This window comes from Planococcus citri, chromosome 5 (genome assembly GCF_950023065.1).
Source record: "Planococcus citri chromosome 5, ihPlaCitr1.1, whole genome shotgun sequence".
In the NCBI taxonomy this organism is placed as follows: domain Eukaryota; kingdom Metazoa; phylum Arthropoda; class Insecta; order Hemiptera; family Pseudococcidae; genus Planococcus; species Planococcus citri.
In genome coordinates this window covers 57,449,670-57,462,302 of record NC_088681.1, presented here as the reverse complement: position 1 = coordinate 57,462,302, position 12,633 = coordinate 57,449,670, and the positions used below count along the sequence as shown (strand labels likewise).

The following is a 12,633-nucleotide window of genomic DNA, read 5'->3' as shown; positions in this document are numbered from 1 at the left end:
GCGAACAACTCTTAATTGTCGTCGAATGCCTCAAGTATTAGGAGTGCAACGGAGAGACGGCTGGACAGTGACAGTGTCAGTAAACATTGCATATTCCCCAGTTAATTGCACCGCGTTGCAATTAACAAATCTCAGTAAGTCTGCATGAATATTTTACATGTATCATCTAATGTATTTGTGTTGGTTTAATATTGGTTTGACCCCAGTGAATAACATGAATATGTTATGTTTCCCATTTAATATGTTCACACTATTCTTAATTATGCTTAACCTCAGAATCACATATTTGTGTGATTGCCGAAAGACTATGCTTTATAAACATTGTATATTACGACGATTAAACATATTCAGTACACCTTACGAATATGACTCGTTTTATTTGTTGTTTTATACTCTCTATTATAATGTATTTGGAGGGTTGGAGTTACCCAGTGTCCGCATTTGAGCTAGTCTGGACCTTAGTAATTATTCCCCACGTAAGGAATAATTATTAACCTAAACACCTTATAGAGGGATGTCGGCCCTATTCCTCTATACCAGTAATTCCAATCCCCCATATAACAATTTTTCAACTTTGTCGAATGAAGCATCAAAATAAATGTTTTTCAACCCTCTAAATTGAAATCCATTTTAGAATTAATTATTTAATTTAAGTTCCTTTTCGCGAAAAATTCAACAGCAAAACGTTAAAAGATGTTTTTGTAGCTAAACTATTCCAAATGGTAACATGCATCACAAAAATGCCAGCGAAAAAGCGAAATGCTGAAGTAAATTAATACCTGAAATAGCGTTTTCGCTTTTCGCTCTCAAAAACGCCAGCGGTTTTGCTTTTCGCCCACAAAAATGCTCTGTGATAAAAACTGTTGGTAGCGGTTTCGCTATCCGCTGTCATTTCCGCCATGTGAAAAGAACTCCAGATAGCGACTTTAATGGCGAAAAGCAAAAACGCCAGCAACTTTTTAGGACTTTCTAGCTATCCGCCAGCGTTTTCACTAGCGGATCGCGTTTTTCGTTGTCAATTGGGTAGTTTACTACTCTTAGATAAAGTATTGCACCATCTTTGATATAAAGAATTTCTGTTCAACTTTTTGATTACACAGACTTTTTGTCTGTACTTCTTTGGCAGTGGACTTTGCATCGACGCTGTTTTCAGCACCAGCAATAGCCACATCAGAGGAAATCATTTTTGGAAAAAAAATTTTTAATTTTTAAACTCAAATTTTGTAATTTTACAAAGCAGGAGGTCGACATAAACTTTGATGTGAATGTCGATCCATCCACATTCGTCACTGTTGGATGCCGCATGTCGATGCAAATTTCAACCCTATGTCGGACCAATTGTCGACATGAATGTCAATCAACATTGGTCGACATTTACATCAACAATTGAGTCAATATAGGGTCGAAATTCTCATCGACATGTGGTACCCAGAAGTGACGGATGTGGATGGATCGGCATTTACATCAAAATTAGCATGGTCATTATTGAACAGGCAGTGATAGGTACAGTGATTTTTCTGTAATAACTCAGCTTACCATTTCTTTCTTTTTTCAATAAATAATATCAAAGGGTATTCCCGGTTAAGATAGGTGAAATGGCCCTGTTCTCAGATTTGGAAAATCATGATGGATTATTGTTGGGTACCTCCAATAAAAATTTTCGACTGGAATTTCCGCCCCCCAACCCACCCCCCTTGGTCAGTATAGCCAAAAAACGCGTTTTTTGGCTATACTGACCAAGGGGGGTGGGTTGGGGGGCGGAAATTCCAGTCGAAAATTTTTATTGGAGGTACCCAACAATAATCCATCATGATTTTCCAAATCTGAGAACAGGGCCATTTCACCTATCTTAACCAGGAATACCCTTTCTTATCCATGTAGGAATCAGGAATGTAGTTTTTGTGTGAGGAGGATGAAAATGTTTATTCGTTTTGTTCATGCATAGTGTAGGTAGTTGTAGCAAAGAGAATCGTGTGATAGGTAATAACATTTTATTTATGTACATGCCATACTACTGTGAATATAGGAGTTTTGAATCGTATCAGTGAGTTGTTACCCACTATATGAGTTTGTCTTGCTTCTTATACTTACATACATATGGGTTCAAACTTTCAGCCATTGACACATCATTGGAATAGCGATGATAACTATGATGCAAATGGAAATGGAAAAAGCTGGTCAATTTGTCTCATTTTCAATTCCGCCACTGTCAATCGGCCCTTTTGCAGCAGTTGATACAAGTCGAAGGTAGTCCATGTCACGTTTTAAATCGTCAAAAACAAAGTCTTCTTCAAAAAGTATACCCAAACTATTACCGTACCAAGTGTATGGCCACCATACCTGGCGAGCGTATTTGTATGAGTTCTCTACTCTTTGTTTAAAATTTTCCAAACGAGTTCTCAACTCTATAATACCTTTTTTTGGAATACGGAATACTTTATTGAGAAGACGGAGAGGTGGATTAGGATCGGACAGGATGTCGTAAGAAAATAATCCTGTACCAGATAGCTCCGGTGGTGATAATAAATCAGATGGTATGGATGAATAGTCTTTTGGATTTGTCAGACATGTCTTCTGAATTTTCAATATGTCTTCTTTGGAGTTTGCAAGTTTAATCTGCATCCTAAGAATTGATTTCAGAGCTCGAACATAAGGAATGTAGCTCTCAGGAAGTGTATTTGAGTTCAAAACCATGTTTACGTCGTCGATAACCTTTATGATGTATCCGAAAGATGAGTTGTTTGTTTTACGGATCGAATATCGAAAGAGATCGACTTCCGATAGTACATCTGTTGATAAATAATCGTACGTTTCACGAGAGATGCGAGATCGTATTGAGAGAAGATACGATTTGATTTCTTGTTTCGTGGACGAAGCTGAAACGTTTTTTTCTGCATTATTTTTGGACTCATCTGAAACCGAAGTAACCAATGCGGTGTGATGAACAAGGCCAGGTGTATTGTTACTACTACTACTAGGTACTACTAGTGTCGCCGTTGAGGCGAGCATTGGGGTTTTCTGTACTTGTTGAGGGACTAAGAGCTGATAAATTCTGCCCGCTTGGTTGAAGATCCACTGATAACGATTCCACAGTCACGAACAAAATCACGATGACCTGAAATAGTTGTACAAATATTTTAGTTGAGGGTATTCGCAGAGTTTTATTTTGCGTTAGTTGAACGCCAAAAGTGATTTTTTTTTTTTTAAACACTACCTATAAAAATACATAAGGTTATTTTATATGCTTAGTATGGTAATCCTTACTCGAGTGAAAAATGCGGATGCCCTGAATAATGCGTGGAAATTCATGTTTGTTGCGGTTTCACTTTTTTACTGAACAACGAATGTGGCAATATACGAGTGGTAAGCACTTTATACACATTTGATGTTGATGTGAAATTACCATCGCTATCAATAATATTCGGTACTTTCACTGATGCAAAATAGTGACAAGTGGAAAATTGTCATTATTTTTTAATCACCTGATTCTTTGTGCACATTTCTTTGAAGATGGATAAAATTGAATAAGCTTATGGTTTTTTTTTAAAAATTTACGAGCATAGGTAAGCCTAGCAATTGTTTGCGCCATAAGCTGTTTGATAGAGGCTTTTTCAGGATGACGAATACTTACTTTTTGATGTTTGATCAGACTGACGTGATAGTCATCGTTGTCTGAAGCTAACGAGTTTTTGGATTTGGGTAGGTAGTGTCTCTCTCTCTTTTTATCAAAAAATAAAGGTGTTACACCGAATGACAGGGAAATTTTCGAATTGGAGACAAAGCTGAACTGAAAGAGCTGCAAAAATACATCACTACCTGACATTTCGGATGAATATCTATGTACTAAGTAAAGGGTCATTCCACGTCAATTAGACCAAGAAGTGGTACGTGGGTTCGGCGATTTTTTTTGAAATTTTTCCTGTGGAAAGACCTTCTGAAGGAATGGCCAATGGCGCAAATCGCAGCCCTCCAGCCCGTTTTTAAAGGCTGCTAGGGGGTGTCAAAGTTTTCAGTGGACTTGAAATTATCATCTATTTCAGCAGTGAGCAGTGGATTACTCGATAACTGCGATACATACCAAAATGGAACTTTTTCCAGTAGTTGGAGGTTTCGAAAGGCTTTTTGGTGATGCCGTAAGAATCAGTGTTGCCACTTTTTTTTTGCACAAAAAAATCAGCTCGAAAAGTTTCAAAACGTAGTTTTCATATTATCGTTCCAACTCTCAAAAATTCTAAAAAAAATATATTTTGGATAACTTTTCATGCTGAACAGCATATTAAAAAATTGGGATGGCATCAATGTCGTAAAGTCGATTTAAAAAAATTGAAAGTTTGCGAAAAAACTCGATTTTTTGATTTAAAACATGAAAAAAAGTTTTGATTGGTGAAGTTTACGCATTTGACACCTATTTTTACGTATCCGTGGAAAAAGTTGAAAACCCCCTTCACTCGATGAAATGAACTCATCACACAAAAAATCAAAATTAAAAAAATTTCAATTTTCAATTCCAAACATCAAAAAAAGTTTGAATTCGTTCAGATGTCTCGAATTTTGGCCTCTTTCTGACGTACCTATTTGTTGAAAAAGTTGATCGAAATCACACTCATAGTAAAAAAGTTGAAATTCATTCATTTTTTGAATTTTGATTTTTTGAGTGATGAGTTCATCATTTCATCGAGTGAAGCAGTTTTTACAACTTTCTCAACGGATACGTTAAAATAGGGATCAAATGGGTCAACTTCACCAGTCAAAACTTTTTTTCATGTTTTAAAACAAAAAATTGTATTTTTTCGCAACCTTTCAATTTTTTAAAATCAATTTTACGCAATAATGCCATCCCAATTTTTTAATATGCTGTTCAGCATGAGAAGTTACCCATGATATTTTTCTTTTTAAAATTTTTGGCCATAGAGTCGGAACGATTTTTTGAGCTAATTTTTTGTACAAAAAGGTTATCGAGTAATCCACTGCTGAAATAAATGATGTTTCAGGTTCACGGAAAACTTTGACATCCCCTAGCAGCCTTTAAAAACGGGCTAAAGGGCTGCTTTGGATATTGAATAGCAGCCAATTTTTTCCAATTTTTTTTCATTTTCAGAGGTTTTACTTGCAATGGAAATCGATTTAGGTACCTTGAATTCCAGCAATACAAAAAATATCGTGTCTCAAATTTTTTATGACAGGTATTTTATGTTCATGTAAACGTCTCAACATAAAATTAGCATCGTTTTTTTTTTCAGAAAATTATGTAAATTTAGTCTTCAAATTTCTAATTTGGCTGGCTGGAATGTCTCGAGCCCTGCAGTTACTCCAATGAGATGACCAAGAAGTGTCTGGCAAAGAAGTATAGGTGCAAATTTCAATAAAAATATGTGCTGGCAATTTATAAATGTTTGTGAAAAGGCTAAAGGCGGAATCGATTGAATGTTTATTTTGAATTGAGTGAAATTATTCATCACACAAGTATGAGTACTGATCGAGTAGCAGTAACTTATGTGTAGGTACAGCCCACTCGGACCAATGTACATTAGGGTGGTCCTTAACTACATGGTAAAAAAAAAATGTGCGATTTTTTCCGCTCCCACCCCCCAAAGTGGTGACCTCGGGTGAGAAAATAATTCCCTATTTTTTTATTTTTTCCATTTTCGAAAAATTGGGGCTGCGGTTGGCCCCTCAATTTTCAAAAATTTGAAAAAAACCTAATTCAAAGAAAAATTTTCAAAATGTCAAAATCTCGAGTTCCATCATCTCAAGAAGGTCCTTTTTGAGTAAAAAAGCCTCTCATGGCGATTTTAGCCCCCTCCCTTTTCCATTTTCAAAAAATTCAAGTTGCGGTGGGGCCCTCAATTTTCAAAAATTTGGAAAAAAAACCAATTCAGAGAAAAATTTTTAAAATTTCAAAATTTTGAGTTCCATCGTCTCTAAAAGGTCCCTTTTGAGTAAAATAAACTCTCATGACAATTTTAGCCCCCTCCCATGAAAACCAAGCTGACCCCACTATAAAGAAAAGCTAAAATACAAATTTCAGCTATTCTGGTGGGGTCAGCTTGGTTCTCATGGGAGGGGGCTAAAATTGTCATGAGAGTTTATTTTACTCAAAAGGGACCTTTTAGAGACGATGGAACTCGAAATTTTGAAATTTTAAAAATTTTTCTCTGAATTGTTTTTTTTTCCAAATTTTTGAAAATTGAGGGCCCCACCGCAACTTGAATTTTTTGAAAATGGAAAAGGGAGGGGGCTAAAATCGCCATGAGAGGCTTTTTTACTCAAAAAGGACCTTCTTGAGATGATGGAACTCGAGATTTTGAAATTTTGAAAATTTTTCTTTGAATTAGGTTTTTTTCAAGTTTTTGAAAATTGAGGGGCCCACCGCAGCCCCAATTTTTCGAAAATGGAAAAAATAAAAAAATAGGGAATTATTTTCTCACCCGAGGTCACCACTTTAGGGGGTGGGAGCGGAAAAAATCCCAACTTCAAAAATAAGGACCACCCTAAATTGTACATATAAAATTAACGTTTCAAACTTACGAAATAGTTGATCGCCTTATTTGACGACGAACCATGAAATACTCGTAAATATCATATACCTGTATCAGAAGTCATTTTTCCTTGAATTTCAGCTATATCACGTTTCAAATTGCCCAGAATGGATTCCTCACTTATAAGTTTGAATATATAGTTAACATAATACACATATAAAATGGAAAATGGAAGATTTTCACCATATTTCCCCATCCACTTGTGCAGGAAATTTTGTGCCTGAATCTTCAAATTTTTAATTGCGTTGCTTGGCATGTAAAAAAATTTATGAAAAAGAAACATTGGCGGGTCAGGATCAGAAGAAATGTCCGGAGAAAATAGTTGAGATAATTCAGCTGATAAAGAAACCTCCCGTAGTAAAGATTTAAAACCATCCTTGTTCGCAGAACGCAGAGTTTTAATTGCCATCATGGATGAATGTGCAGCGGTCAAATTTATCCAATACGGCATGAACGACGATAGTAAGACGGCGTATGGGATGTAGCACGACGGAAGTTCTTTTTTTGTCAAAGCATTATTAACTACGGAGTTGATATGTGGATAATACTGATACGATGTTTTCTTCAATTTTGCCATAATATAATTGAAGGGATCGGTTCGTGTGAATATATCGTGTGAAAGAATTTTTGATAATTCTTCATACCAGCCAGTTTTTGGCAATGGATCACATTTTATGTTCTTGTCCTGTGGTTGGGCTTTGACGGGTTGGTTGTTTTCCTCTGTGAGGCCGAATTGCGAATTCGAGTGTGATATCGTAAAAAGTACCAGGAAAATCTGAAATCAGTTCTAGAAATTACAGGTATCCAAGAACATATAATCAAAAAAATATGTGTATGTTTTATAAATTTTTATCGATATATTTTATCAAGAATATGTTTTCACTACACCACTTTTATAAGTATGTATGGTGGTGTAGATTCAACAAAATATGCAGCGATCTCATTTTTTTTTCAAAGTCTAAGAACAATTTTCAATCCATTTTTCCAATGCACCTTAAATTATTCGCAGCAAACAGATCATCCCTTAGTAAGTAAAGTACCTAAGTACCTGTTCAGTACAATCGTAAGAATTGTCTACTTATACTTGAAGAGCTCAATTCCAAAATGTGCTTTGTCCCAGATTTTTGTTTTTGGCAAATCAAAAACAAAATTCGTGAACACACAAAGATGTTTTAATGTCAATTTTCAGTATCAGACAGTGTAGTGTAAAGTATTTCGAATATTTTCCCTGCAATTTTTTTTTTCAAAATGACACTTATTTGTTCAATCTGTGTACGAAGTCGCCAAAAATGGGACTAAGCACGTTTTGGCACTGCATACAGATTATTTTCCAAAATTATCACGATGAAATGTGGTATTTAGCACGTTTTGGACTGGTACAATGTTTTGTTAGGTAACAGACTACTGCACCCAGTTGGACTTGGCACATTTTGGAGTGGTAGGTTGGTTCAATAGTGTTGAATAAAACGAATTTTACATAAAATTCTGCATTCAATGTACTAGATAGCGCGTTTAAAAACGAATTTTCGGCTATCTGACGTCCTACCTAACTGCGTAACAGTCCCATCTAACGGAATTCACTGAAAACGCATTTTTGAAAAAATTGGACAAAGCACATTTTGGAATTGAGCTCTTCACTTACTCCCACGAAAAAAATAATTGCTGCATCGTAAGACCCTCTGAATCTCATTATCATCGTTTCCGCTGCTTGTTTTCTTTACCACCTTGGTACCTTTTCGTTGTATCATGAAATGATAAATAAAGTCTATAGGTATCTCGTATATTGATATGTTGTCCCTGATGGTACCGCACTACGTCTAAATTTTATTGCGCAACATTTGCATCTTAACGCTCTTGCTGTCAAATTATAAATTACTTTGTTTACGTGTGCTTACATTATCTACCTACGTACCTACTTAATGCATGAAACGTGTAATGTCGAATTTCAAAGTAAGTACTCGGTGCTTGCAAAAGCGTACATTAATATGCACCATCTGCTATCATTTCAAAAGTATAATAGTCATAAAATTGAGGAAAATATGTCACCATCATTTTCATCATCGTCATCTGTGTCATGGTCGCGAGCGGAGATTGGTTACGGTTTTGTGATTGGGGTTCTGGAATCAAAATTAATATCGTTTATTTTTTGCCACTTACGGCTTATTAGAAAAAATTTATTATGGTTGTATGGTTATAGTTTACAGTTTCGACCATTTTTTTGTGAATTTTTGAAAATTGAATTTGGTGCAAGAAAAAGGCCAACAAAATCAAAAATCTACCACATTAATCTAGCAGACTAAAATTTAGTGTGTATTTTATTTTATTTTCCCTACGAATTGATTGGAAATTTTTTCAGAATATATCGAGTAGCTCATGGAGCCTCCAGCAAATTTTTGAAAATGGAAATTTCTACAAAATTTCATCTAATAAAGTCGGAAAGCTAAAATTTACTTGATAGATACTTAAGTAAATATAAGTGTTCCTTTTATTCAACGTACTGAGTCAATTCAAAGCGGTATCAAGCCCTTCTGGAGACTACCAGATGATCGTTATTGGGTGAAAACTTGTAATTGTGAGCTTTTTATTCGACTTCTATCAAAATCAGCTGATCTTCACCCCTCAAATGATTTAGCCAATCAGAAGCGAGTACTCGTCGAATTCCGAAGACACGAGCTTCCGATCCTGTATATGTAATATTTACCTACGTATCTACATATAAGTATCTACATATGCTGAAGTCCATCTCCAGTTTTTCATATTTTAAACACAATCTGAGTACCTATGTGATGAGCAGGACCTCCCTGACCGCCTGTAGGTGTTCTTAATGTAATTTCTCCTCAACATAGTTTTATGATCTCGCAGACCTTAGGCAAGATTACGCGAATCTTACTGTAGGGGCGCGCTCAAGGCTATCATGCGATAATTCTGTCAAAGCTGGGGTCCAGCTCCAGCTTCGTATTCTCTAAAAAATCAGTTTTCTGAGTAACCAGCCCGCGGTAGTTTTCTCTTAAGCTCGACCAGCTAAATAGGTGACCAGGGAGCCCTGCCTGCCTGGGCTCTCTGGAAACCACACATTCGATGTACCCATCCATAAATGGTAATTTTGTACTTAGAACGTGTCACATCGTTAATCCCTCGTATGGACATGGTACTATTTTAAATTAACACGATACTTCGTTAATTTCCTCGTAAGATCGTGGTACTTTTTTGGTTATTATCCAGATTTATCCAGAAATCTGAGATACTATCCCTACAAAAATGGATCTTCTAAGTATACCTGCAGAAGTGACTATTATTGGGGTCGCCAGGTAGAGGCAGGCAACGTGAACAGTTAATTTAGAAATGTACTCCATCTCCTCAGGTAATCGTAGAACCTTTTATATAGGGTTGCATGCACCCGCAATTAATCTAGTTACACAAATTATATCGTTACGCCTAATTGCATCAATTTATGGATGACGATGTGTTAATCACCCGTAGATTGATCTATTTAATTTAAAGACGCTGTTGTAATTTATCTCTCATTGTTTTACACTGCTTTATAACTATCTTCTGGGCTCTACTTGCGAGTGTTTTAAGACACCTGCATAATCTTGGCCGATTATGCTACCGCCATTGTAACGCCATGGCAATACAGAATAGTTATATTTGTTAAGTATACCCGTACGGAAAAATACTATGGTTGACTAAAGTCAACTATAGTTACTATGCAAATTTTTGTAGTCAACTATAGTAAGTAGTAGTCAACTATAGTAACTACGAAAATTTTCAAAGTCAACTGTAGTTACTATGATAAATTTTTGTGGTCAACATAGTAAGTTGTAGTCGACTATAGTAACTAAGGAAATTTTTCATAGTCAGCTACAGTAACTACAAAAATTTTCATAGTCAACAATACTAACTATGAAAATTTTCGTAGTCAACTATGATAGGTAACTATACCTCTAGAATAAGAATTTCGTGAAAATTTTATAAAAATCACAGTGAAAATCGATTGAAAAAAAAATTCAAATGAGATACGTGTTTCGTATTTTTTGACAAGTTTCATACTCTTACAAATTACAGCACAAAAAATTGCATTTCTCGTCAATTCGTTGACAAATTGCGAGCGAGGGAAATATTTTTCAAATGTTCATCTACACATTGGTAAAATGTCTCGAGATTGCAAAAATTTTCATTTTTTAGATTTCGTGCCAAACTTGTAATTTTTTTCTCGAAAATGAAAAAAAATGCCAGTCCAATTTTTTTATGTTATTCTGCATGAACAAGACTAATAAAATTGAGAATTTTTTCAGCATTTTTACTGGGAGACATCACGGTTATATTTAAATTACATATAACTCTTGAAATTGATTTCTTCAGGTTTTTGGAAATTGGTACTCTGATTTGGACATCATTCGTCGATTACCGTCCCAAAATACTACAATTTGAAAAAAAAAACAAAATTCTATATCTCGTACATACCGGAGCAATTTGCAACTGAAATTTTCCATTTTCGGCCATTTTAAATAACATTGAAAGCCCCAAAGCTCCGCCAAAAAAAATCGAAAAAATGTCCGGTTTACGTCATTTGTCATCGTTTGGTGACCTCTGAACGTGACCTGATTTTTAAAAAAATCGAAGACCATCTCGTGCGAAAATCCGCCAATCATAGTCAATAACTATATGAAATGTAAAAAAAAATTTTTAAAGAACTTTCTCATTTATGAACATGAGATGATGAAAATGAGACGAGATTTGTAAAAAAAAACTGACACACATCGTTTTTGTGTGTTTTCGAGGGACTTTGCATCATACATCTGTTTAAAAAATTCCAAACATAAATAGAAATTGAATTGTATAAAAAAAATTGGTCGATGTATTCCCAAGAGTTTTCAATTTGCACACGAGTAGGTACCTATGTATTTTTTATTAAATGGTTCTGTCCATAAGGAGCAAAATCTCACTCGGCACTCTACCTACACAAAACGTCAAAAATTTTCAGAAAAATGAAAACTCTAAAATTGGCAATAACTAAGTGAAACATTTTTATATTTGTCAAAAGAATGTTACATATACTTAGGTAGAATACAGGTATTTATTTTTTTAAAAAAAGAAAAAAATATTATTAGGAGCAATTAATCACGCTCGTAATCATTTGCCAGTGGAATAATATAATGGTATCCATCACCGTCGTTATTAGAATGGTCTTGTAAAAATACGCATTTTCTAGCAATCATATCTGGTGAAACAGCCACAATCGTACTTCCACGCTTCACAGATGAATGAACCACATCTGAAGCTTTGTTGTTGAAATTATTAAGCAATGGCTGTCCCAAGAATATCAAATGTTCCTCATTTTCTTGCATAGAAAACACTGTTAAAATCAATAATATCAAAATAAACGTGCCATCTTTCAGACATGCTACACTGTTGTTACGTTTTTTAAATTTACAATTATTGTATGAATGAATCTTCAGTTTGGAAGATATACGGCAAGCTTCATGGACAATTGCTGTACTTTTCACAGTTCGCTTTAGAAAATTTTCAATCACATTCTTTTGGGTAACATCCAATAAAAACTTTGGTACACTACGGCGTCTTGGAAATAATATTGTAGCAGTATGCTGATCTTCACTCTCTTTTGAGAAATACGGTGGTAAGATATCGTAACTCTTGAAGAAACTGATAAGAAGGGGTGTAACGTTGTCCAATGAAACAGGATTTCCAACAGACGATTCATCAATATCCAAATCATCACAATCGAAAACAAATGCTTTTTTTACAAGCGGTGCAATTTTACGAAGTCTTGAATATTGTTTGGCAATCTGTAGTTCAACACTCTGTGAGTTGAAGAAGAGTTTTCCCAATGTGCAATTGTAGCTCTCAAATAAAAAGGCAGAGTGAGCCCACAATGCTCCGAAATCTTGCACAGTTTTGGGCATATGAGTCAACAAATGAATATTAAATTTATAGAGATGATTCCCATACAATGTTCCTATTTCTTCAACAAATTTGACAATAGCTTCATCCGCTGCAATTTTCTCTGTAGGACGTATCTCAGACTTTAAATAAATATAAGCAGAAAAAATAAGTTTTCTCCAGTGCACAAAAT

General features: G+C 35.1%; 1 long non-coding RNA gene across 1 annotated transcript; it reads right to left on the bottom strand.

Moving 5' to 3' along the window:
* Positions 1-1,987: 1,987 nt before the first annotated feature.
* Positions 1,988-3,371, bottom strand: LOC135847792 (uncharacterized). The gene is made up of 3 exons (XR_010559234.1): positions 3,265-3,371; positions 3,025-3,115; positions 1,988-2,912 (listed from the first exon to the last, which is right to left on the bottom strand). It is a non-coding gene; the product is annotated as an uncharacterized LOC135847792 (long non-coding RNA).
* Between the last annotated feature and the right edge of the window lie 9,262 nt (positions 3,372-12,633).